The following is a 27,867-nucleotide window of genomic DNA, read 5'->3' on the forward strand; positions in this document are numbered from 1 at the left end:
AAGAAGTCAAACTCTCCCTCTTCGCCGATGACATGATACTCTACATAGAAAACCCAAAAGCCTCCACCCCAAGATTGCTAGAACTCATACAGCAATTTGGTAGCGTGGCAGGATACAAAATCAATGCCCAGAAATCAGTGGCATTTCTATACACTGAGACTGAAGAAAGAGAAATTAAAGAATCAATCCCATTTACGATTGCGCCCAAAAGCATAAGATACCTAGGAATAAACTAACTAAAGACCTCATCTATTCTGCAGCATGTGCCAGAATGATGTTACATCAAGGCACTGTAGGAGTTTTGAGTGCATAAATGGTATTTATGTGGCCTCAATTATATTCCATGCCCCAAGGATGTTACAACATAGTTGTAAAGGTAAATATGAACACAGATCACAAATAACTAGTATATGTAAAAATGAAAGCCAAATAAATGAAGTAAACTTTATTATTTTTTTTTGAAGTAAACTTTAAATGCTGAAGGATTCGTAAGAGATAGAGATAAGGAAAAATGTGTCTTGCAAATAATTGTAGAAGCTTAAGTGTTAAAATGTTCTAGACAGGCTAACTAGAGAGGAGGAAAAAGGAAATTATGTTCAAAGACAGCTTGAATTGTTGGAGGAATTCTTCCAGACCAGTTGAATCTCGAATGAATCTAAAAGAGACAAAGAATATTATGAATACTTCAGAAAAAAAAAGGAAGACAAAATTGTGAATAATTTGCAGTAGATGGAAATTCATTAAGCAAAAAAGACTAGAAAATATACTATGTTGCTATGTCTCTATGGTTTCATGTGGATAGAAGACATTTTAGACACATTCTTGTTTTCATTGTTCTGAAAACAGAAGGGCTCAAAAAAATTTGAATGTTCTGTCCTGCTTCCCTACACCAGAAATCTACAAGCATCTATTTTCAAACATGTCAAGGTCCCTCTGCTCCTTACCACTTGTCTTGTCCAACAGTTTCTCATTTACTTTTCTTGCAAGCAATTCTATATTTCTTCCCACTGATTCATGCAGTTCCCTCTGGCTCAGTGAATAGAGGCCACAAAGCCCAGATGGAAATGGCTTTCACACTGTCTGACATCCTGGTCACTTCCCACACTGTCTGGGAGTAGCCTTGTCCAGTTAGCAGAAAATATATTTGAATCTGGATCATTCCAAAAAGTGCCTCTAGCCCCCATTGCAGAGAATTCTAATACTAAACACACTTGGGTATGCATGTGTCTGTGCATGTGTGTGTGTCTGTGTGTGTGGTGGGGTAAATGGGAGTAATAGGGAGTAGCACTGTGATAGGATTCTGTGTACATATTTAAAAATATGTCACATGTGGACTTTTATGTGGGAGCAACTGCTAATTCTACACTGAAAGTAAAAATAGAATTTGGCTTAAATGACAGCTAAAGAAATGAATCTAGAATTACAAACACATTTGTTCTATCAGATGAACACATTTTTATTGTTATGATGATGATGGCTTTCTCTTTTCATTCCCCTCCCTGCCCCAACTCAACCCTAGCAACGAAAGTATGAGAACTTGGGTAAATGATTTTTACCTCTGCGTTAGACAGCAGTTTTTCTTGTGAGTTCAGATTTTCCACATCTGAATACTGTAGGACAGGAAGATCACTTAAACAATTTAGGTAAAAACTTTTGTAGTTCCTACCTCATGGTAGCTGCTCAACAAGTGTCACTTTCCTTTTTTCCAAAGTAGTCCCTAATATTCCTTTCTAACATGATCCTGCAGATGGATCTTTGGAAGAAGGAGGAAAAATTGACAACCGGCATATTAACTCTAAAAAAGGGAATAATTATTACAATAGGAGAGAAGAATTACACACAATCCTCTCAATACCAACTGGGTTTTTGAAAGAATGGATGTGAAAAAAAAATGCAGATGATCAGTGTACAGAAGTCTAGGAGAAAAATGAACATGAACCAGAAAAGCAGTCTCCTGAGTTCCTGAAAACTAAACAGAACAGGAAGATCTACATCCTCTCTCAGCCCCCAGTCAGCTGAGTCCCACAAGTATTACTGTACCATTGTTCAAAATGCTAACTCCCACAGAGAAACCTAATGTCAGGTATTTAGGATTACACAAAAGTACCAGATGTTGCAATTTTGGTTTATTGTTTATGCACATAATTAGATACACATACTTCAATTTTGAACACTGCTGATGTATTTTTAACTAAATAGCTCAACCAGCTTGTTGTGTATATAGGGAAATAAAATATCAAATTTTCCACTGATTCTAGCAATATGCTATTACATATTAACTTCCTCTGAAAAAGTTTATGCAAATGACAAACTTATTCCCATAATTGCTGCTAGATTTATCAAGAAATGTTAAACCGTCAGAACAAAATTATTTATTATACAGAGCTGAATCACCAGTTTGAAGTTTTGAGGGAGATAAACTTTACTCTGACTCCAAAAAAAGCAGTCAAATAGGATTTAAGTCTTCTATGAAAACAAAACTAACTCTTGCTCTTAAAGAACCCTGACTCACCGAAAGAAAAAAATAAAATAAAATAAAAATTTGAGTTTTTTTCTGAAAGCATATTTAAAAATATGAAATTTAAAATAATTAAACCCTCAAAATAAAATCTTTGAATATGCTCATTAATGTAACCTAAATATAAATTGTATAAACTAGTATCATTGTAAATAGAGAACACTGGCAGAAGATAGGATAGACAAGGACTATTGTCCATGAAATGGAAACTTTAAACTTGAAAGGAGTACATTTTTTTTTCCCAAGTCAATTAAGGGGGAAATTATTACAAGATCATTTTTAATGAAGAGAAAATACACCTTAAAATTAAAAAAATAACAATAATAATTCAAGTTGGTTGTTTATCTGCAAACTTCCAGACTGTCATGTCTGTGGCATCTGTATTTTTAAGGTTTTTAGATTCAAGGAAACGATGACTTTGCAACACAAATATATTTTTTTCTCTATTTTCTTAGGAAAGAAATCCAAGGAGAGCAGAAGGAAAAACAAACCTAATATTTTAAAGTCAAGTTCTTTTCAGAGTCTCTCATGGAAATAAACTTACTATGTCAGCCAAGAGAGAGGCCAGGAAAAAGAGAAGCGTTGCTAGTGAGAGAATTCTCACAAGAACTTTAGGTCCTTGTACCCCTCATTAAGATGATGAATTCTAGGTTTTAATAATGAATATGAGAGCTATATCAAGAAGAAAAGCAGGGCATTTGTTTTACTTTGTTTTGACCTGTGCCTCAATGCCTCCTGGCCCCCTCCCCTCCACCGTGCAAGGCGAGACCCAGCCCACACTGAACAGGAGCCAGTGTGAACACTGCCCTGAGCAGAGGCAGCCTTGCCTGCAGGGCCTTCCGGACCCTTGCCAGGGGCAGCCTTTCCATGCCTAAGGACATTAACAAAAAATGGTGTGCTCCTTGTCTGCAGGCTGTATTTCTGTTCCAAAATAACTGCAGTTCTTCAACTGTTATGGGAATAAACATTCAGTTTTACATGCATTGGTAATATTCCTTTGGCTTCTTCTTTTCTTCTTTAAAAAAATAGTGATAATTCCAGTGTTTTCTCACCAGTATTGTATTGCCTTCTTGCAGCCAAATTTTACGGTTGCAGAAAGCATTAGCAAACCAGGCCAAAAAATACTCTGACTTTGATTTAATATGAAATTGTACATTACATTTTAAACTATTTTCATCATTACAATAATTTTTTGGCTTATTTCTGTTTTCACAATGTCTGTAAAGTTTCCATTTTTCAGAAAAGCAGTAGTGTTTGATAATAAATAAATGTAGCTAAGATCCAAATAAACAAATTTGTCAACACTGTGTTCTCACATGGCACTTTGCTAAAAGACTCAATGTTTTGTATGTTACCCACTGAATTTACTTGTGTCAAATGCATTTATACAAATAGCTTGGATTCTTTTTTTCTTTTTTTTTTTAATTTTCTTCATCCTTATAGAAGTAAAACCATCTTTTATCTTTGTTTATATATTTGAAGATATTTCTTTATACATAATATGTTATATACACAATATATAAATCATATAACCTGAATTTATTGTGAACAAAAATTGCTATTAAAATATTTATACTTGGATAAGACTTTGCCAGATATCCTTTATTTTATCCTCACTCTAGTAATTCTTAAAATAAATTATATTTATAATATCTTGGTTACAAAAAAATCTTTTTATAAACTATGATCACCACATTACAAAACACTTATCCAAGTATTACATAGAAATGGTAATGTTTTATGGACAATGATGTAGTAATTCAAAATAGTGTTATAAAAAATCACCCTGTTCTATGAAGTTAATTGTTGTCTGTTTTCTGAAGCTATATGTTTTCCTCTTTTTAATAATACTTAGTTCCACCACTTTTTTTCTATGCTGTATATGTCAAAGAAATATTCTTAAGTAAAAATGAAAATTTTAAGTGTATAGAGTAGATAAGTACTCTATTTCTGAGAAAAAAAAAGTTATCTCTAAAAACTCTATGAGGCAAGAAAAGTAAAATAAAAAGAGAGAGTTCTAGAGAGCAACATCTGGCATCCCATAGTCCATCTCACAAACAAGGAGATGGCATATAACAGTTTATTTGGGGGATAAAATTATTGCAGAATCAGATTGTTCTTCATGACTGTTTAAATCTGGGAATTGGAATTGCTAAATTTTTCATCAGTCATTGGAAACAAACTTTCTGGTTGTGTCTAAGTTTATAAAATAGCAATAAGAAGTGGAGGTTCCAAATTCATATTTACAACAAGACTTAGATAAACCTACTGTTCACACCACATTGTTGGGGCAGTAGACTATAACTCATTGATTTGGCCAAAACTTTTCTGGCAAGTACATGGCTGATATTTATATGAAATTGTGTGAATTTCAATAATATGCTACCAAGGAGTTTTTCTAAAAAAAAGATTAATAGAACTAGAATTATGATTGATTATTAGAGAAAGATAACATACAGAAGAACTCACTAATATTAAAGCTGTGTAGAGCTGTGAAAGGGCTGTCTTGGGAGATAATGAAGTTAATTGTCATTGGACCCGATGAAGTCTTATCTTTGAAATGCTCAAAGAAGTTCACAGGACAATTTGGTCTTGATACTGCAGATAGATAGTAGCACCAAATGACTTGTGAGATCCTTGTAAACTTAATGTTCAAATGAATACCTATTATAGCATTTCACAAACTGTGCTCCATGATCAAATAAGTATAAAAATAGCACATGCCTTTTGGCATAGTTGGAAATTTAAAAATGAGTATTTGAAAATTTGAAGTTCAGAAGTTTTGCAGTAAAAAAAAAATCTACCTATCTAAACCAACATTTTCCAACTATTTTATTTTTCGTAAAACATGTTATCATATTGCCACAGACCATAATTTTATGACAAACTAAGAAGGGCACTGTCGAGGTAGATTTTCCTTTTTATTTAATTGTAAGTTTTTGGAGGATTCTTCTTAAATATATTTAATTTGTCACTCCTTCTGAACAAGTCCAAATTCTTTAGACTGTCCTTCAAGGCCCAACACATTGTCTTTTCTTTCCAAACTATTCCTCTATTTCCTAAAAAAACTATTTTTTGGTATATCACAAATGGTTTTTTCATTTGTTTGCTTGTTTTTTTTTTTTTCTCTTCATGTCAATTATACACATTTTTCCTCCACTTTGGAATGACCTCCATTTGATAGTCTATTTTCAAGTTACACATCATATCCTAACTTACTTTTTTTTTTTTTAAATCCCCTCTCTCATGACTTCAGTCTGCGCTAGCATGGTGTAGAATCTATACTCTATATCTCAAACCATAAATTTCATTTCCTGGGGTTTCCTGTCCTTCCTTCCACTCTCTTCCTTCCTTCCCTCCTTCATTTTGTCCTGCTCTCCCTGTTTCCCTTCCTCTTTTTTGTTTCTTTTATTTTTCCTCTTTCTTTCTTTTAAACTTGTGCTAATCTTACCTTTCCAAATAGATTTTACACATCTTGCAAAAAGAAAGTCATGCCTTATATTTATATATTTCCTAGAATAGCAATATTTTCAGTTATATAAGCTATACCCCCTTTCCTCATGGAATTTATAATCATTTAAACATATGAATTGCATAAAGAAAATGATCTCTTTGGGATGCCTGGATGGCTCAGCACTTGAGCAACTGCTTTCTGCTCACGTCATGATCCCGGGGTCTTGGGATCAGAGTCCTGGATCGTCGGGCTCCTTGTGAGGAGCCTGCCTCTCCCTCTGCCTATGCATCTGCCTCTCTCTCTTTGTCTTTCATGAATAAATAAATAAAATCTTAAAAGAAAACCATCTCTTCAATTAAATAACAATTGAGAAGGCTTTATTATTAATTAGAGGCCATATTAATAATATGAAGTACTAAGGACATGGTGAATACTCAAAATTGTTGAATAGGGGAATGAGTAAATAAACTAATTTGTTTGATTCTGTTGTATCTCCTTTCTTTAAAAGATTTTATTTATTTGATACAAAGAGAGAGAGAGTGTGTGTGCAAGCATGAGAGCAGCAGGCAAAAGGAGAAGGAGAAGCAGGCTCCCCACTGAGGAGACTCTGAAAAGGAGTGCAATCCCAGGAACTTGAGATCATGACTTGAGCTGAAGGCAGATGCTTAACTACTGAGCTTCTCAGGCCACCCCTTTGTTGTATCTTCTTTTTCATATTTTACCCACATTTCAGCTTGCATTTTCTTCTTTGGAGGGAGAGGTAATGAATAACATTTTTTTCATAAGGTATACAAAACTATTAAAATCTAGATAATCATGGAATTATAAATGTCTTAATGAAATTATTTCTCTCATGTGTGGGTATGTATGTATTCCAATAATGATTTGGTCCAAAATCCAGAAAGAAATGAGAATCAATGGACAGGATCAATATCCAGGACATTTGTCAGAGAATGTTTAAGGAATTGAGAAGTGACTAGAATATGAGAGCAAAGAGAAAGAAAGGAGGTCAGAATGATTCTGGAAATCCAACTCTCAAAGCTAACCTGAATTAGTTTATAGAAGGGATAAGAAGGGTAAGAGAGAAAGCAGTATATTGTTACTTTCATTTGGTTTGTGACTTGGCACATATAAGAAAATTTTGTCCTTAGAAACCAAGTTATAGAGTTTAGTATGTAGTAGAAAATGTGACTTTGGAATTCAGAAATAGTCTAGGTATAAAAGACAATTCCTGTGTGAAGTTTATAAGAAAGTTGACAAGAGTTAACTAAAATGGCAAAAAGGGAGGGAGGAGGGGGCAAGATGGCAGAAGAGTAGGGTCCCCAAGTCACCTGTCTCCAACAAATTACCTAGATAACTTTCAAATCATCCTGAAAACCTACGAATATGGCTTCAGATTTAAAGAGAGAACAGCTGGAATGCTACAGTGAGAAGAGTTTGCACTTCTATGAAAGTAGGAAGACAGAAAAATAAAAAAACAACAAAGAAATAAAAAAGCATTCAAGGGGGAGGGGCTCCACGAGGAGCCAAGCTAAAGCCCCCCCAGCGAGTGCCCCAGGACAGGAAAGCCTCCTCCAGAGAAGCGGAGAAGCAGGAGCTTCACCAGTCTTCCTGAATGGAAAGGTCCTTGCAGGGAGTTGTAGCAGGATCCCAGGAGGGGAGGCGATGCCCTCAGGCTCCCAGAGGCACTAACAGAGGACCTGCGCCCTGGGGGAGAGCATGTCACACCCTGCAGCGGAGCTTCCTAAAGGGCTGCAGCGCCTGGCTGGTGGGGCGCCAGGAGCAGATCGGTGGGTAGCTCCGCTGTGGAGGGGTTGGGTGGCCCAGGAGCGCAATTCCAGCAGTACAGGCCCTGGAGCCCAGGGAGCTGAGGGACACAGCCCAGGATCCCGCACTCCCCCTGGGACAGGCAGAGGCTGAGAGAACACAAGACAGCAAGGACGCTCCTGCCACTGGGCGACCCGAGCTGTACAGATCGGGGGCCACCGCCCCGGAGCATACAGGCCCCTGCGGACTGGGAGCTGCAGTAGCAACTACAGGAGCTGACTCCAGGGCTGAAGAGCTGGCTGCTGCCACTGTTGTTGTTCCTCCTATGACCTCACAGGATAAACAACTCCCACCAAGCCTCACAGTGGCCTCACAGGATAAACAGGATAAACAACCCCCACTGAGCCGGGCACCTGGGAGGAGACTGAGCAGCTCCCCCAGGTGCAGACACCTGAGAATCAGCACAGCAGACCCCTCCCTCAGAAGACCTGCTAGAAGGACAGGGGAAAAGAAAGTTCTTGACCAAGCAGCACTGGAAAGTTCCAGGGGAAGTCGAGGGATTTACAGTATATAGAATCAGAGGATACTCCCCCTTGTTTTTTGTTTTCTGTTTGCTCCCCACCGTTTTTCTCTTTTTTTCTTTTTCCCTTTTTTCTTATTTCTCTTCTCTTTTTTTCTCCTTTTCCCAATACAACAAGTTTTTGGCCACTCTGCACTGAGCAAAATGACTAGAAGGAAAACCTCACCTCAAAAGAAAGAATCAGAAACAGTCCTCTCTCCCACAAAGTTACAAAATTTGGATTATAATTCAATGTCAGAAAGCCAATTCAGAAGCACAATTATAAAGCTACTGGTAGCTCTAGAAAAAAGCATAAAGGATTCAAGAGACTTCATGACTGCAGAATTTAGATCCAATCAGGCAGAAATTAAAAATGAATTAAATGAGATGCAATACAAACTAGAGGTCCTAATGACAAGAGTTGACAAGGTAGGAGTGAGTGACATAGAAGACAAGTTGATGGCAAGGAGGGAAACTGAGGAAAAAGAAAAACAACTAAGAGATCATGAGGATAGGTTAAGGGAAATAAATGACAGCCTCAAAAGGAAAAAATCTATGTTTAATTGAGGTTCCCGAGGGTACTGAAAGGAACAGAGGTCCAGAATATGTATTTGAACAAATCATAGCTTAGAACTTCCCTAAATTGGGAAGGGAAACAGGCATTCAGATCCATGAGATAGAGACATCCCCCACTAAAATCAATAAAAACCGCTCAACACCTCGACATTTTAGAGTGAAAATTGCAAATTCCAAAGACAAAGAGAAGATCCTGAAAGCAGCAAGAGACAAGAAATCTCTAATTTTTATGGGGAGAAATATTAGATTAACAGCAGACCTCTCCACAGAGACCTGGCAGGCCAGAAAGGGCTGGCAGGGTATATTCAGAGTCCTAAATGAGAAGAACCTGCAGCCAAGAATACTTTATCCAGCAAGGCTCTCATTCAGAATAGAAGGAGACATAAAGAGCTTCCAAGATAGGCAGTAACTGAAATACTATGTGACCACCAAGCCAGCTCTGCAAGAAATATTAAGGGGGATTCTGTAATAGAAAGAGGAAGTCCAAGGGAACAATCCGCAAAAACAGGAACTGAATAGGTATCATGATGACATTAAATTCATATCTTTCAATAGTAAGTCTAAACATGAATGGGTTTAATGACCCCATCAAAAGGCGCAGGGTTTCATACTGGATCAAAAAGCAAGACCCATCTATTTGCTGTCTATAAGAGACTCATTTTAGACATAAGGACACCTACAGCCTGAAAATGCAAGGTTGGAGAACCATGTACCATTCAAATGGTCCTCAAAAGAAAGCAGGGATAGCAATCCTCATATCAGATAAATTAAAGTTTATCCCAAAGACTGTAGTAAGAGATGAAGAGGGACACTATATCATATTTAAAGGATCTATCCAACAAGAGGACCTAACAATCATTAATATTTATGCCCTGAATGTGGAAGTTGCCAAGTATATCAATCAATTAATAACCAAAGTTAAGACATACTTAGATAATAATACACTTATACTTGGTAACTTGAATGTAGCGCCTTCTACAATCAACAGATATTCTAAGCACAACATCTCCAAAGAAACAAGAGCTTTAAATGATACACTGGACCAGATGGATTTCACAGATATTTACAGAGTTTTACATCCAAAAGCATCTGAATACACATTCTTCTCAAGTGCATATGGAAGTTTCTCCAGAATAGACCACATACTGGGTCACAAATCAGGTCTGAACCGATACCAAAAGATTGGGATCATCCCCTGCATATTTTCAGACAATAATGCTTTGAAATTAGAACTAAATCACAAGAAGAAATTTGGAAGGATTTCAAGCATGTGGAGGTTTAAAGACTACCCTGCTAAAAGATGAAAAGGTCAACAGGAAATTAGAGAAGAATTAAGAATATTCAAGGAAGCTAGTGAGAATGAAGATACAACTGTTCAAAATATTTGGGATACACCAAAAGCAGTCGTGAGGGGGAGATACATCGCAAAACAAGCACCCATCCAAAAATAGGAAAGAACTCAAATACAAAAGCTAACCTTGCACATAAAGGAGCTGGAGAAAAAAAACAGCAAATTGACCCTACACCCAGCAGAAGAAGAGAGTTAATAAAGATTCGAGCAGAACTCAATGAAATAGAGACCAGAAGACCTGTGGAACAGATCAACAAAACCAGGAATTGGTTATTTGAAAGAATTAATAAGATGCATAAACCATTAGCCAGCCTTATTAAAAAGAAGAGAAAAAACTCAAATTAATAAAATCATGAATGAGAAAGGAAAGAATACCACCAATACCAAGGAAATACAAACGATTATAAAAACTTAGTATGAGCAGATTTACACCAACAAATTAGGCAATCTAGAAGAAATGGACACATTTCTGGAAAACCACAAACTACCAAAACTGGAACAGGAAGAAATAGAAAACCTAAACATGCCAATAACTACGGTGAAAATTAAAGCAGTCATCACAAACTTCCCAAGACACAAAAGTCCAGGGCCAGATGGCTTCCCAGGGGAATGCTATCAAATGTTTAAAGAAGAAACCATACTTATTCTACAAAGCTGTTCAGAAAGATAGAAAGAGATGGAATACTTCCAAACTCGTTCTATGAGGCCAGCATCACCTTAATTCCAAAAACAGACAAAGACCCCACCGAAAAGAGGAAGTATACACCAATATCCCTGATGAACCTGGATGCAAAAATTCTCAACAACATACTAGCCGATAGGATACAACAATACATTAAGAAGATTATTCACAATGACCAAGTAAGATTTATCCCAGGGATAAATAAATTTATCCCTGGGATAAAGGCTGGTTAAACACTCGTAAAACAATCAATGTGACTCATCATATCAGCAAGAGAAAAAACAAGAATCATATGATCCTCTCAATAGATGCAGAGAAAGCATTTGACAAAGTACAGCATCCATTCCTGATCAAAACTCTTCAGAGTGCAGGGATAGAGGGAACATTCCTCAGCATCTTAAAATCCATCTATGAAAAGCCCACAGCAAATATCATTCTCAATGGGGAAACACTGGGAGCCTTTCCCCTAAGATCAGGAACAAGACAGGGATGTCCACTCTCACCACTGCTATTCAACATAGTACTAGAATACTAGTACAGCAATCAGGCAACAAAAAGACATTAAAGGCATTCAAATTGGCAAAGAAGTCAAACTCTCCCTCTTCGCAGATGACATGATACTCTACATAGAAAACCCAAAAGCCTCCACCCCAAGATTGCTAGAACTCATACAGCAATTTGGCAGCGTGGCAGGATACAAAATCAATGTCCAGATGTCAGTGGCATTTCTAAACACTAACAATGAGACTGAAGAAAGAGAAATTAAGGAGTCAATCCCATTTACAATTGCACCCAAAAGCATAAGATACCTAGGAATAAACCTAACCAAAGAGGTAAAGGATCTATACCCTAAAAACTACAAAACACTTCTGAAAGAAATTGAGGAAGACACAAAGAGATGGAAAGATATTCCATGCTCATGGATTGGAAGAATTAACATTGTGAAAATGTCAATGTTACCCAGGGCAATATACACGTTCAATGCAATCCCTATCAAAATACCATGGACTTTCTTCAGAGAGTTGGAACAAATCATTTTAAGATTTGTGTGGAATCAGAAAAGACCCCGAATAGCCAGGGGAATATTAAAAAAGAAAACCATAGCTGGGGGCATCACAATTTCAGATTTCAGGTTGTACTACAAAGCTGTGGTCATCAAGACAGTGTGGTACTGGCACAAAAACAGACACATCGATCAATGGAACAGAATAGAGAATCCAGAAGTGGACCCTCAACTTTATGGTCAACTAATATTCGACAAAGGAGGAAAGACTATCCACTGGAAAAAAGACAGTCTTTTCAATAAATGGTGCTGGGAAAATTGGACATCCACATGCAGAAGAATGAAACTAGACCACTCTCTTATACCATACACAAAGATAAACTCAAAATGGATGAAAGATTTTATTTATTTATTTATTTATTTATTTATTTATTTATTGGATGAAAGATCTTAATGTGAGACAAGATTCCATCAAAATCCTAGAGGAGAACACAGGCAACACCCTTTTTGAACTTGGCCACAGTAACTTCTTGCAAGATGAAGGCCCGAGAAGAAAAAGCAAAATGAACTATTGGGACTTCATCAAGATAAGAAGCTGATGCACACCAATGAAATAGTCAACAAAACTAAAAGACAACCTACAGAATGGTAGAAGATATTTGCAAATGACCTATCAGATAAAGGGCTAGTATCCAGGATGTATAAAGAACCTATTAAACTCAACAGCAAAGAAACAAACAATCCAATCATGAAATGGGTAAAAGACATGAAGAGAAATCTCACAGAGAAAGACATAGACATGGCCAGCACGCACATGAGAAAATGCTCCGCATCACTTGCCATCAGGGAAATACAAATCAAAACCACAATGAGATACCACCTCACACCAGTGAGAATGGGGAAAATTAACAAGGCAGGAAACAACAAATGTTTGAGAGGATGTGCAGAAAGGGGAACCCTCTTGTACTTTTGGTGGGAATGTGAACTGGTGCAGCCACTCTCGAAAACTGTGTGGATGTTCCTCAGAGTTAAAAATAGATCTGCTCTATGACCCAGGGCACTGCTGGGGATTTACCCCAAAGATACAGATGCAGTGAAATGCCGGGACACCTGCACCCCGATTGTCCATCAACAGATGAATGGATAAAGAAGATGTGGTCTATGTATACAATGGAATATTACTCAGCCATTAGAAACGACAAATACCCACCATTTGCTTCGACATCGATGGACCTGGAGGGCATTATGCTGAGTGAAATAAGTCATTCAGAGAAGGACAAACATTATATAGTCTCATTCACTTGGGGAATATAAAAAATAGTGAAAGAGAATAGAGGGGAAAGGAGAGATAATGAGTGGGAAATATCAGAGAGAGAGACAGAACATGAGAGACTCCTAACTCTGGGAAACGAACAAGGGGTGTTGGAAAGGGAGGTGGGTGGGTGGTGGGGGTGACTGGGTGATGGGCACTGCGAGGGTCACTTGATGGGATGAGCACTGTGTGTTATGCTATATGTTGGTAAATTGAACTCCAATAAATTGAACTCTTTTAAAAAAAAAGGCAAAAATGTGGATCCAGGTAAGCTAAGTGACCTGTGAAGTAGGCATGGTCTGTAAGGTTTTGTTACATTCTATGGAATAGAAGAGATTAGAGGCATTAGAAATTACATAGGTATGGGCATAATCAATTAGCAAGTGATCAAGTAGATGAATGGGCGAATCCCAGGACAAGAAAATAAATGTCTAAACTGTTGAGTGAAACTGAAAATCACAAGGACAATCAGTTACTGGTAGCTCAATTATTTTCTAGAAATTGTGTAATAAGAAGCTGCATGGTTTTCTTCTAGCTTCTTATCTATTGATAAGGTCAAGAATCCTAAAAAAAAAAAAAAGAGAAAGCAAAGTGTATTTTCTAGCTTAAAGGATAATCTCTATGTTCATATGCAGCACTTTTTTGATGAGGGACTTATACCAGTAACATAGTTGTTTTGTGCTGACCTTTCTTCATCAGGGTTTTCATGACCACCGAACTATCATAATCATCAATAGTGCGGACTTTGTCTCTGTGACTGTGAAAAATTATTCATGTTGAACATTAGCAGCTCTAGAGAATAACAGCCTGCAAAGCAACCCAAAAGATAAAGAGGAATATTCCAGTTGGCTCCTAATAAATAGTTATACTACCAAATGCTTGTCAATGATTCTTTTCTCCACGTTTCTTAGTTTTTCATGTGCTTTCTGATTATAATAAAACTTTTGAATCAGGAGAGGAAGAAGGAGCAGATTAGAAACTTGGGTATTCCTATGATTGTTGCAAATATAAAAACATTAATCCATGAAAGAAAATTCTTGTGTGTAATGAATTTTAAGGTCTTTGAAATTATCTTTAAAATGCTGTTTATTGTGCTGTTTATTTCAATTATTCAAGCAAAATATCTACTGAGTAAATATTTAATAGAATTAAAGTAAATATTTAATAGAATTAAATAACCAACATAATAAATGGCTGTGTACAATGTACTGGAGGAAAAACAAGGATGAATAACATACATAAACACTGCCTTCAGGCTGTTTACAGTCTCACAAAAGGACTAAATATACAAGAATAACTATAATGCAAAGTAAAATCTGATCAAGAGCAACTTCTACTTCTTACCACAATTGAATAACTCAGAATAATCCTGCCACCATAAACAACTATAAAAATGAAACATGGGCAGTACAGAGCTATGATCCTTCAGAGAATGAAAACATGTGAGATAAGTGCCATGACTGACCCAGTCTTTTGCCTAAGGTACTTTCCAGAAAAGATATGAAAATGTGGTCTCCAAACAGAGAAGAGGAACTTCATTGAAATGGCACAAATCAGAGTAAACGGCTGCTGAAGAAGCTGAAATTTTCAGGAAAGGGGTAAGCAGGCATGCCTGGGTGGTTCAGCTGTTGAGCGTCTGCCTGAGCATCTGTCTTGAGTGTTGGCTCAGGGTGTAATTCTGGGGTCCAGGGATCAAGCCCCACATCAGGCTCCTGTGGGGAGCCTCCTTCCCCCTCTGCTTCTGTCTCTGTGTCTCTCATAAATAAATAAATAAATAAATTCTTAAAAAAAAAAAAAAAAGAAAGGGGAAAGCATAGGAGGAAACCATAGAAATCTCCATAGACATCTCTGTAAGTTGGTGGACAAATAATAAGCAGCACATGATACCTCACTGAAATATTCAGGTATTGATAGCAATTTGTTTTTATCAGAGCCTCAATTTAGAAAGGAGAATATTCAAGACATTTCAGAGCTACGTTATATGCACCCTATCAAAGCCTTAAAATTCATTGAAAAATGAATGAACTGTTAGTAAATTAACTGTCTGCCATAACAAAACACTCTCTCTCTCTCTCTCTCTCTCTATATATATATATATATATATATATGCTTTTAGCAAAGAGCATTCACAATATCCACTCAAATTTCATTCTTAATTACTAGACATGCAAAGAAGAAACAATATGTGCATCATATCATGGAAATTTTATTCCCAGTTGTTAAAACAGACTAGGAGATGACAAAGATGTTGTAGTTAGCAGACAAAGACAGAGGAAATGATGGGGATAATGAGGAAATGGATGCTGCAGACACAGCACAGAAATGGAAATTGTACAAAATATTTAATATAAATTCTAGAATTTTAAAAAAATGTATGAATTAAAGATTATTATCTGAAATATTGTGTAGCAAATTGGATATTGCAGGGAAGAAGATAAAAAAATCTAAAGATATGGCAGTAGGAAATAGCCAAAGTGAAACACAGAATAAAATTAAATGAACACAATCTCAGTGACATATAGGACAATAGCAAGAATTCTCTCATATATGTAACTAGAGCCCAAGGAAGAAAGGAGAAAGAAATTGAAACGGAAATCATAGTTGAAAAAATAATAGCTCCAAAATATGTGAACTCACAGATTCAAAAAGCTCACTATCAAGCACACACACACACACACATACACACAGAGAAACCACCTATAGAACTATATAGTCATATTGCTGGAAAACAAAGATTAAAAAAAAGCAATCTTAAAAAGCAGCAAAAAAATAAATACATAACAATAGAATAAAACAAGTAAAATAATTGTATTTCTCATCAGAAACAATGCAAGCCAGAAAACATGTATCTTTAAAATACTAAAAATAATAAAACATGTCAAACTAAAATTCTGTAATCAGTGAAACTTCTCCAAAAATGACACTGAAATAAAGACATTTAAAAGTAAAAAATCAGAGGAATTTATCACTATAGAACATTCACTGAAGGGAATGTCGAATGAAGGGTTCTTCAGGCAATGGAAGTTTGGATTATACATACAAATGAAAGTAATAGAACTAGGAAATAAGTGGGCAAATATAAAAGACATTTTCTTTTAAATTTTTATTTTTAAAAATCAAATATTTAAAACAAAATAATAGTGAGATGTGATGCGGTTTGTAACAGATGAAGAAGTAAACTATATACCTACAATAGCCAAGGGCAAGAGTAGTAAAAACATGTTGTTATAGATTTATTACCTGTGAGGTGGTATGTAATATTCATTTGAATGTAGACTTTGATAAGTTGATTATATAATGCAAACTGTAAAGTAACTGCTAAAGCTAAAAAAAGGGGTACAGCTAATGAGACAATAGTCCAGATAAAGTGAAACCCTAATAACACAAAGAACACTTAAACTAAAAGGAGTAATGAGGAGAGAAAAAAGGGAAACAAAGATAGATGGCACAAATGGGGGGGGGGGGACAATATTAGAAGTAAGCTGAACTTTATCAATAAGTTTGTACATGTAAATGGATAAAATCCTTCAATTTAAGGTGCACATTGTCAGACTGGGAAAAACAAAAATAAAAGAAATAATACCTCACTCTATGCTTTTAATAAGAGCTTCATTTAGGGATGCCTGGATGGCTCAGCGGTTGAGTGTCTGCCTTTGGCTGAGGTTGTGATCCCGGATTCCCAGGATCAAGTCCCACATCTGGCTCCCTGCGAGGAGCCTGCTTCTCCCTCTGCCTGTGTCTCTGCTTCTCTTTCTGTGTCTCTCATGAATAAATAAATAAAATGCTTAAAAAAATAAGAGCTTCATTTTAAATATGTAGGTTAAAAGTACAATGATGGATAAAGATACCATACAAATATTAACCATAAGAAAGCTAGGGTAGCCAGAAAATGTATGTTCTAAGGCATGGAATATCACTCAAGATAAAGAAGGACATTTTGTAATGATAAATGGTCAACTCTTCAAGGAGACATATATGTGCACCTTATAAAGGAAAATCAAGATACATAAAGCAAAATCAGAGAATTACAGGACAGACAAATCTGTAATTATAATTGGAGATACTTTTATATCTCAATTATTAATAGAAAAAGTAAACTGAAAGTAAAAGAAAAAAATAGAAGTTCTGATCATCATTCTCAATGAAGTTGATCTGACACTTAGGCAACACTTCATGGAGCGGTAGAATACACTTCGTTTTCAAATACACATGGAATGTTCAAAAAATGGGCAATATTATGGAACATATGTAAGTCTTTTTAATTTAAGAGTATTGAAAGAAATAATATAGGGTTCATTTTTTTTTTAATTTTCTTTTTTTTATTTATTTATGATAGGCACACAGTGAGAGAGAGAGAGAGGCAGAGACACAGGCAGAGGGAGAAGCAGGCTCCATGCACCGGGAGCCCGATGTGGGATTCGATCCCGGGTCTCCAGGATCGCGCCCTGGGCCAAAGGCAGGCGCCAAACCGCTGCGCCACCCAGGGATCCCCTAGGGTTCATTTTTTAATAACAGTGTAATTAAAGTAGAAAAAAACAGAAAGATAATTATAGAATACTTCAAATGTGTGAAAATTAAAAATTATTTTTAAACAATCTAGGGGCCAAAGAAAAGATCACAAGGTAAATAATATTTTTAAAACTCAATGAAAGTAAAAACAAAACAAATCAAAATACAGAGGATGAATGAAACATGTAGCTTTATTTTTTTAATGTGTAGCTTTATTTTTTTTTTCAGAGTTATTTTTTTTTTTATTGGTGTTCAATTTACTAACATACAGAATAACACCCAGTGCCCGTCACCCATTCACTCCCACCCCCCGCCCTCCTCCCCTTCTACCACCCCTAGTTCGTTTCCCAGAGTTAGCAGTCTTTACGTTCTGTCTCCCTTTCTGATATTTCCCACACATTTCTTCTCCCTTCCCTTATTTTCCCTTTCACTATTATTTATATTCCCCAAATGAATGAGAACATATAATGTTTGTCCTTCTCCGACTGACTTACTTCACTCAGCATAATACCCTCCAGTTCCATCCACGTTGAAGCAAATGGTGGGTATTTGTCATTTCTAATAGCTTAAATGCCTATTTTAGACAAGAAGAAAGGTCTCAAATCATGATCTAAGCTTCAATCTTAAAGTACAAAAGAAAAAATTTACAAGCAATTAAATGGAATGAAGCAATGAAGAGTGGAAATCAGTGAAACAGAAAATGAACGAACAACAGAGAAAATTAATCCTCTCAATAGATCAGTAAAATTGTAACCTTCTAGATTGATCAAGAAAAAATAATAATCACAATTCCAGTAATGAAAGGGGGACTATTACTGTAAAATCTACTGAAATTAAGAGAATGATGAGACTACTGCAAAAAATAAATTTTGTCAATAAATATAACTACTTTGTTAAAATAGATCAATCTTTTAAAGATATAAATTATCAGAGTGACATAAGGAAACAAAGACTTGGAATAACCCAGTATTTATTAAATAAAACCAATTGTTATTTGAAAACTTCTGACAAAGGTGATTGTGGGTCCAGATGTTTTCTTTGTTGAACTGTCTCAAACATTTAAGGAAAAATATAATACTAAACACATCCTAAATAATTTATGAATACTGCATAATCCTGATTCCAAGGTTTAACAATGATATTGCAAAAACGTAGCATAGCATTACAGATCTATAGTTCCCAAGCATAAAAAAATTTACTAACTACTAGCAAATCAAATCAAGTACTATAGGAAAAGAAAATTTATCATTAGTATGTATTTCAGGAATGCAGTTAGTTTAACATTCAAATATCAATCAAAATAATTCAGGACATGTAATAGGTTGTAGTTTCTGAAAAAGGCCCATCCAATATATATCTTATACCATATGTTCTTCTTATGTTCTTCAATATTAACACTTCTCCATTGAACTAGGAGGGCTGTAGACTCTCCTTTGGACCTTGACACTGCCTTGATGAATAGACTATGGTGGATGTGGTGCTAGATGACTTGATTCTAGATTTAGATGACAATAGGATTGCTGCCTGGCAATCTCTTGTAGGAAATGCACTATGGAAGCCTTAAGGGAGTATATAAGAACCCCAGCTATCTTAATACTTCTATGCTTGAGCGATCATCACAAACAGATAAAAGATAGAGACAGCTTGTACAACCTCTATCTAGTTTTAGGTTTCCCTATCTCAGGCAACTGTCATAGGAGTATAGTAGCTTTTGAGATGATTCCAACCCATTAACCATTTAATTGCAACTTCACGAGAGACCTTGAGTAAGAACCACTGAGCTGAACTGCTCTTGAATTTCTGACCCACAGGAATTTTAAGAGCTACATAATAATCATTGATCTAAATCATAAATCACTAAGTTTTTTTTTTTTTTTTGCAGCATTGGATAACTATTAAAAACTTTGGTACTCACAACTGGAGTAGTGTTATAATAAAGATCTAAAAGTTTGGTAGTGACTTCAGGATGAGGCAGCAGGCAAAAGTTTGTCATTGAAAAGCCTGATGCCCCCTGAGGAGGTTGTCAGTGATGATGATTTCAAGGCAGAGTAGGTGGTAAAGATACCACCTGGCTTTTTCCTTCTATCTATAGCAAAATTTGAGAGAAGAGAGATAATGTAGACAAAGAAATGTCAAAGGAGTTAGGACTTCACTTACAGCATCTCTAATTCTCAAATTTAGGGAAGACCTCAGAGCAATAATCAAACTCAGCATTATGTTAGGAAAACATTGTTTAAAGACAAAGTCAAGGGCACAAGAGTAAAATTTTTGTTAAGTTTTCAAAAAGAATAGAGGTAATGTCTTAGAGAAAAAGGCATCTCTATAAAGTTCTTATGGGTGTGTTTCAAATATCTTCTCCTTTACACATTAGGGTTCAAATAATTTTAATGACAGCATCCCACAGCTACTTTATAAGAATTCTAATATCATGAAGTGCATATGTTGAGATTGATGTCTAGGACTTGTATATAAAGCAATCAAATTAAAAAAAAAGATTCATAGGAATCATACTGGTTTTAAAGACAACAGTATTAGCAGAGCCTTGCCCATATTTTGGGGGAAAATTATGATATAAAATAAAGAAAGGTCTTATAATCCTGAACTAGGACAAGTAGTAATTAGTTGGAGGAATTCTTCAGCTGCAAACATCAGCCAGGTAATGCAGAAAAAGGGACCAAGAACCCAGATTGTAGATTCAAGAGTGATAGTAAGTTATTTCAAGTCAGTAGAACTGAGCTCTAATCAAGAAATTAGAAATGTGTACCTGTATTTCAGAATTGCTAGGGACCAGAGATTCATATATGCCTTGAGTTTCCTACCTCCTTAAATAGAACATTTATAGTAGTTACTCCATTCTTATCTTATACTTGTATGTTGGGTGTGTGGGAGGCAGATGACATGTCCTTGTGGATCACAGTCCTTCTGATTAGAGCAACTAAATTCGAGGAAACTCACCTGTGAGGCCTTAAGGTACTTGTATATAATTTTAGATAATGAGATTCCTCACTTTGGGCTTGAAAAATTAGTCATAGTCAAGATTAAAATTTGTATGTGAGAAATATACAATTTAGGGAATCCCTGGGTGGCTCAGCGGTTTAGCACCTGCCTTCGGCCCAGGGCATCATCCTGGAGTCCCAGGATTGAGTCCCGCGTTGGGCTCCCTGCGTGGAGCCTGCTTCTCCCTCTGCCTGTGTCTCTGCCTCTCTCTCCCTCTCTCTGTGTATCTCATGAATAAATAAAATCTTTAAAATATATATATACAATTTAGAAAGTGTATAGCCAAGCCATAGACCAGGATAAATATCTGCAATAAATATACCTGGCAAAGGATTTGTGCCGAAAAGATATAAAGAACCAACACAATAAACCCCTATGATGAACCCCTACAATAAGAAGTACATAAAAATTTTTAAATTGGACGAAAGTCTTTAAATAGACACCTCATTAAAGAAGTTATATACATTGGTAATAATTGCCCCAAAAAGTATTCAACATCTTTAATCATCAGGGAAATTAAAATTATAAATGTAATGAATTACCTATATGTTCTTAACCAGATGGCTAAAATAAAAAGAATTGCTTTGAACTATTGATGATGAGATCTCATATACTGCTTGTTGTAGTAAAAAACTTTTCAACAACTTTGGCAAGTGATTTGGCAGTTTCTTAAAAAAGTTAAACATACATATGACTCAGCAAATACAACTCTTAAGTATTTATTCATGAGAAATGAAAATGTATATCCATAAAAAGAATGTCCACAGCAGCTTTATAATAACCAAAAAACTGGTGATAACCCAGATGTTTATCAATGGATGAGCCCAAATGTCCATCAATGGATGAGAAAATTGCAAAATACTTATCAAATGGAATACAACTAAGTATTAGAATATACTAGTGATATCTGAAAAAAAAATAATTGAGTCCCAAATATATTTCATGTGAAAGAAGTCACTAGATTAAGAAAATACTATATTATATTAAATTATTCTATTTATATGAAGTTTTAAAAATGGCAGAAATATTCTGTAGTCAAAGACATCAGAATTTATCACACATGAGCACAAGAGAACTTTCTGAGTAATGAACATATTGTATACCTGTATAAGAGTGTGGGTTACATAGTTGTATGTGTTTGTTCAAACAGATGGAACTGTATTATTAAGAATTTTGTGTTTTACTATATGTAAAGGCTTTCTCAATTCAGAATATATATTAAAAAGCAAAAAAGTGGTCAAAAATTGAACAAAAACACAGATAAAGTGTTATGATAGCTATGAAAAGAAAGGAAAAGATTATGGATGTCTTAGAGAAGTGGTATTTCTACTAGTCTTTGAAGATTATATGGAAATTAAGACCTTAGAGATTGTGGGGAATGATATTGCATTAAGAGGGATACATAAAGATTTATTTATTTACTTGAGAGAGAAAGAGAGTGAGAGAGTAGTGGAGGGAGAGAGAGAGAGAGAATATCTCAAGCAGACTCCCCACTAAGCATGGAGCCTGACACAAAGCACAGCTTGATCTCATGACCCTGAGATCATGACCTGAGCTGAAATCCGTAGTTGGCTGCTTAACTGACTGAACCACCAAGGCATCCAAGAGGGATGCATAAAAGTAAGCAAAAGCCTAGCAGCAGAAGTGAGTGAGATAGTTAGTGAGCAGCAATTAAATCCTTTTATCTAAAGAGTAAAAGGAAAGATGTATGAGCAACTTGCATGTCAGAGAAAAAGATTGTATTGTATTCTGTAGGCAATTCAAGGACACACATCCTTGCGAACAAATGACTAAAATAATAGAATTACTGTTTTGAAAGGACAATATTGATAACAATGTACATGAATCAGAGGAAGTCAGGAGATTGTGAGGTTATTGAAATAATCCATCTAGATAAAATACAGTTACAACAGGAATACAAAAGAGGGATGAAAGGCAAAAACCAAAAACTCTGGATGCAAATTGAAAAAATTCAGTAGATCTTGGTCCTAAGTAGCAAAGAAAGAGTAGGGCTAAATAATGATGACTTTGTTTTCAAATTATGCCTGCCCAGGAGAGTGCTGTCAATAGAAATAGGATTTTTGTGTCTATATTTAAAGTGTTTTCAGTAACAATTTTTAAATATTATCTTAAAAATATTGGAATGGTTTATTTTTGTCATGCTTGAAGCAGATTAAACAATGTCTGGAGCTTTAACTAAGGCCAGTTTTATGTTTAGGCAGTGGCTCTCATAGTTTCTTTATAAGGAAGGAATTCTATAAATGGCCATACTTCCCTTTCACCTCAGCCAAATATGCCTCCTACACTATTTTCATTTCTTCTCATTAATATGTTACTTCCTTTAAAAATAAAAATACACTATATGCTATAAAAAATATAAATACACTATAGAAAGTGCCATACACAAACCCATTACTATTTTAACCTGAATAAAAATATGAGATAGAGATGAGGTAAATTTCAAGGAAGCAGAAAAGAAGGAATTACTTTATGGTTCACTGAAGTGGGGAACTCTGGGAAGTCAAGTTGAAGTGGCATCATGAAGACTCAGGCTCTGAACCAAATTACAAGGGAGGGGAGAACAAAGGACACGGAGGCAAGAATGTGGGAGACTTATTTCTACCTATGTTTGTAAAACCAAATAATGATACAAAGCAAATAATAAAAACTCCACTACCCATAAAAGAGACAAGGACATTCAGCAGTGGTCATGTAGAGAAAAGAGTATGAGGAATTGACCTCGTGCCCCACATTATTACCTTCACTTAGGCAACAGAGGAGGAGATAGAGGACATAGTATATGTGTACTCACTGGTGTCTTCAGGTTTCTTCCTCTTCTGTCAATCACCATCAAAACCAAGTTTCACACTCAGGTAGAGATAAATGAATGACGAACATCTGAAAATGTTGCTTTTTTTTCTATATAAAATGTAATAGTATAGCACAATACCTTTCAATTTTTTGACCCAAAGTAAAAGATATATTTTACAAAATGTCTTCATAGGTACAGGTATATAAAACAGAAAAAAATGATAACCTATGCCACGCATTGCTATGCCAAGCCACACCATGCCATGCAACTTCACTCCATCCCACCACAGCCTACCTCACCCTATTCCATTCCATTCCATTCCATTCCATTCCATTCCATTCCATTCCATTCCATTCCATTCCATCCCATCCCACTCCATCCCATCCCATCCCATTCTATTCTATAATCCATTCTACTTTGTTTCACTAAAAAATTCTGGTCTCAACCCATGTTTAGATGTCATGATTCACTAAAGGATTAAAATGGACAAGTTGAAAAGCTTAAGCATGTTGTTTCAGAGCTCACACTATGTTTATGTGTGTATATGTATACATGTGTGATGCTTCCATGTGTGTCCATATTTAAGATGTAAAAATCCTTCGTGATATGCTGTATATCTTACCATGCCCAGATATGCTGTGCATTTCACAATCCTCAGTCTCACCAGATTTAATATCCCCTCTTTATAAAGAATAGTTTAGAATACCCCTTTATGCTTAAGATAAAATCAATTGATAATGTGTTATTCACATAGTATACATTTTTATATAAATTATGAATAAATTGCTCATAATTCTAAACAACTATTGCAATGTCCCAAATGTAAAATAAAACAAATAAATAAATAATTTATAACAAAAATGTATATTTTACTTTTATGCTTAGGCACAACTACACTGGAAGATGTTATAAAGTGGTTCCCACACACCTACAGCTACAGTAATAATATAATTGACACAAATTTAGATGGATACAGGTATGCTGTAGTAGATAAAGACTCACATACTGAAGTCTGTGATGTTATCAGCAACTCATTTTTCCAAAATGTTGAACAACTCTTATTAGAGTTTTGAACGAAACAAGCCTTCATTTAGGTAAGTTTTTGAATTGTTAGGAAATTCAGTGCACATTAAAATTCTGCAAAAGTTGTTACATTTATATATAAAAGAGTTTTAGGCTTTAGGATTAGAAAATTAGACAATTGCTTACATGAATACCCGAAAAGACATTGTGAATTTGTGTGGGCCATCTCACTCATTGTAGGATATATAACATCACTGGCCTCTATCTCCAAAATGAATCCTCCCTCCATCTTTATAAAAATCAAAACACATCTACATTTTCTAACTGTATCACCTCTTCTGAAATAGCCAATCAGAGTAAGAACTGGTCAGATCCCTTCCAGTCCGCAGTTGTTGGTCTTTACCAAATGTGACATACTACAAAAGTCCATGTCATGGAATCTGGGATATCATGGTGAAGGACCAACAAGGAAAATATTGCAAAGCACAACAACAAACACCTAATTTGTTTTACTATCTTGTTTTTTAAATATGTATACAAACATATAACAATACAACCTTATTTAATGTTTGTGGAGAACCAACATTTGAAATTCACAAGCTTTATCAGTTTGCTGAGATCAGAGGCTAAAAATTGAATGATCATATATGAGGAAAGATTATACACAGTTGCTTAGGAGCCATTTTCACCTATTTTTCTGGAAGTTTTTTTTCCCTAATTTTTATTGATTTATTCATGAGAGACACACACAGAGAGAGAGAGAGAGAGGCAGAGACACAGGCAGAGGGAGAAGCAGGCTCCATGCAGGGAGGGAGCCCGACTGGAACTCGATCCCAGGTCTCCAGGATCACACCCCCGGCCGCAGGAGGCGCTAAACCGCTGTGCCACCAGGGCTGCCCTCTGGAAGATTTAAAAAATTTTTCTTTATGTGCAGCCATATCAGAAATGTGTGAGTTTCATTACAGCAATTCTTATCCTATTTGGCCTCCAAGCCCCCGAAGAATGTACTTGAAGATTGGGAAGGAGATTTTGATGGGCCAAAGATTTCATGAATACATAAAATTGAATCAGGGCCATTCCTGAATATAATGAATTATTTTCATTTTCCAGTACGTAAAATAACTTAATTTATAAATCACATTAAGACATAAAAATTGAGCTGTTGAGTCATTTTTTAAATGTGATGCAAAAATACTTAACTAGAGGGCAGCATCAAACATCATGTACTTAAGTTAATTTTGCCAATTAAAACCAAAAGCATGAGAATAAGTAATAATTCAGGTATTTTTTATTCTCCTTTGCAATAAAAGCCCTGTGGTACCTTCCCTGTCCTAGAAAAGAATGCTTATTTCATGATAACTCCATGTTTCTGGTTTACCTTTTTAACTAATAAGGAAGATATTTTCTTTCTTCAGTTACTCGTTTCCTCTTACATTTCTCTTACAGTTCTGGAGTTTAAATGCTAATTGGCCATTTTGGCTGAGGAATTCCTAGTTAAAAAGTTTGCCATTTAATCCAATAGTGTCTTTTGATTTCTTGAGGATGATTAAATGGAAATTCAGCCCTGGTTCAGTATCAGTAAGCCCACGTATGCTCCCCTGTTGAATTTCCATGGTTTGAGTGTCCTGCTGGGAGACAGGCTGAGATTTTATTGAATTGGGCCCTCCATACTCAAACTCAAAATAACCTCCAGCACACTGATAAAAATAATGACCATTTTGTAGTTGTAAAACTTGAAACTATTCCTTGAATGTTAACTAATACCAAAAAGCTGTTTCTGCAAATGAAATGTGGGAATCGGAGCCAAGATATCACTCTGAATGAAGACCTAGAAATGGCATTCCACTTTCTCTTTTCAGTAATTACAAAATTGGGAACTTTTTTTTAAAGCATGTGAAGCTATCACTATAGATTCCATTAAGAGAATAATATGATGATGACACTGGGCAGCATCTTAGGATGAGCAGGCATCTCTACCTACTTAATTCATCAAGAACGACTTCTCAGTCCCTAATGCTAATAGCTTCTTCAATAATAACATTATTTAGCTGATGGAAAAGATATAAGCTCAAAGTAACTCTTAGGAAATGCTGATAACTTGTAGCATTGACATCGATTTCCCAAAAGCCCTCGACATTATAAATGCTTTCAGGTGAAATGATTCAATTCTCTCATCTTGCTGATATTCTCTCACAAGCCAGGAAGCCTTTTACTTACAGCCAGTTTAATAGGCAACAGGAAATAGCCCTATTAGCTAAGTTTATTTATGCTGACACAAAGAAAACCATGAAAAATTCCAGTTCTAAACTGTAATTTATTCTGATAAGTAGTAAACCAGCAGGATTCCACTGCTGTAGGATCTTGCCATTAAACAAGAACTGAAACATAATGAGTCCTCATAAATGTCCTCATAAATGTTCCCAGTGTTATGAAGCTATTATTTATACATGAACTCATTCAACAAACTCTCCTGCTGGCTGGTTCATGATAATCAAGTGTCCCTAAGATACTATAAGATATACAACAATAATAGTGCCCAAATTCTAGAGTTAAAATTCAAGAAAAGTTTTTTGGTTTTAATTTTTTTTCAATTATAGTTTCCTCATTTTATCAGATTAATCTAGTACTGCTTCCACAGCTTTTATGAACATCTGGTTAATTTTTCCATCACAAGTCCTTTGTTACTGTGGTTGTTGATGTTTTTATTAAGGTAGCAATTGTCTAGCCCATATTCTATGAGATGTGTTTAGATAAACTTTTGACAATTTTTCTCCAACTAAAACAGAAAGTGGCTTACCCCAGGAGAGATATTAGAACATTTATAGAATAAGATCACAGTTTTCTTACTGCCAAAGTAAATTATGGTCCAATAGAGCACATATATCAAAAATAGGAATGAGAGTAGTTATATATCCACATAGAGGGTGTAAGAAAAAAATGGGCTATTCAGAAATACTATAGTGGGACATCATATTGAAATGATAAAAAAAAAGATCTGCTGGATTAAGAAAAGAAGAGATGAATTTTAATACCAGATCCTTTATTTTCCAATCTTTTGAATCTTATGTTAACTCACATAATCTCAGTATATGTTTTATCAGTAAGAGAAAGGACAGGAAAAAAATGAATATTGAAGGAATTGTGGTAGAGGGATGTAGAGAACATTCTGGAACATCCAAGTGTTTTCAATTCAGGGTAGAGCTAAAGAGGACCTTCGAGTGAGATGGTCTGGTGACCTGGCACTGGCATAAGTATCTGGAACATCTTGGGAGAAGTTGGGATATAAGCAAACAAAAAAGATAGG

General features: G+C 35.6%; 1 long non-coding RNA gene across 1 annotated transcript; it reads right to left on the minus strand.

Moving 5' to 3' along the window:
• Positions 1 to 469: 469 nt before the first annotated feature.
• LOC111091124 lies at positions 470 to 23,830 on the minus strand. The gene is made up of 3 exons (XR_005355120.1): positions 23,766 to 23,830; positions 23,541 to 23,647; positions 470 to 655 (listed from the first exon to the last, which is right to left on the minus strand). It is a non-coding gene; the product is annotated as an uncharacterized LOC111091124 (long non-coding RNA).
• Between the last annotated feature and the right edge of the window lie 4,037 nt (positions 23,831 to 27,867).

This window comes from Canis lupus, chromosome 2, assembly GCF_011100685.1.
Source record: "Canis lupus familiaris isolate Mischka breed German Shepherd chromosome 2, alternate assembly UU_Cfam_GSD_1.0, whole genome shotgun sequence".
NCBI classification, from domain to species: Eukaryota; Metazoa; Chordata; class Mammalia; order Carnivora; family Canidae; genus Canis; species Canis lupus.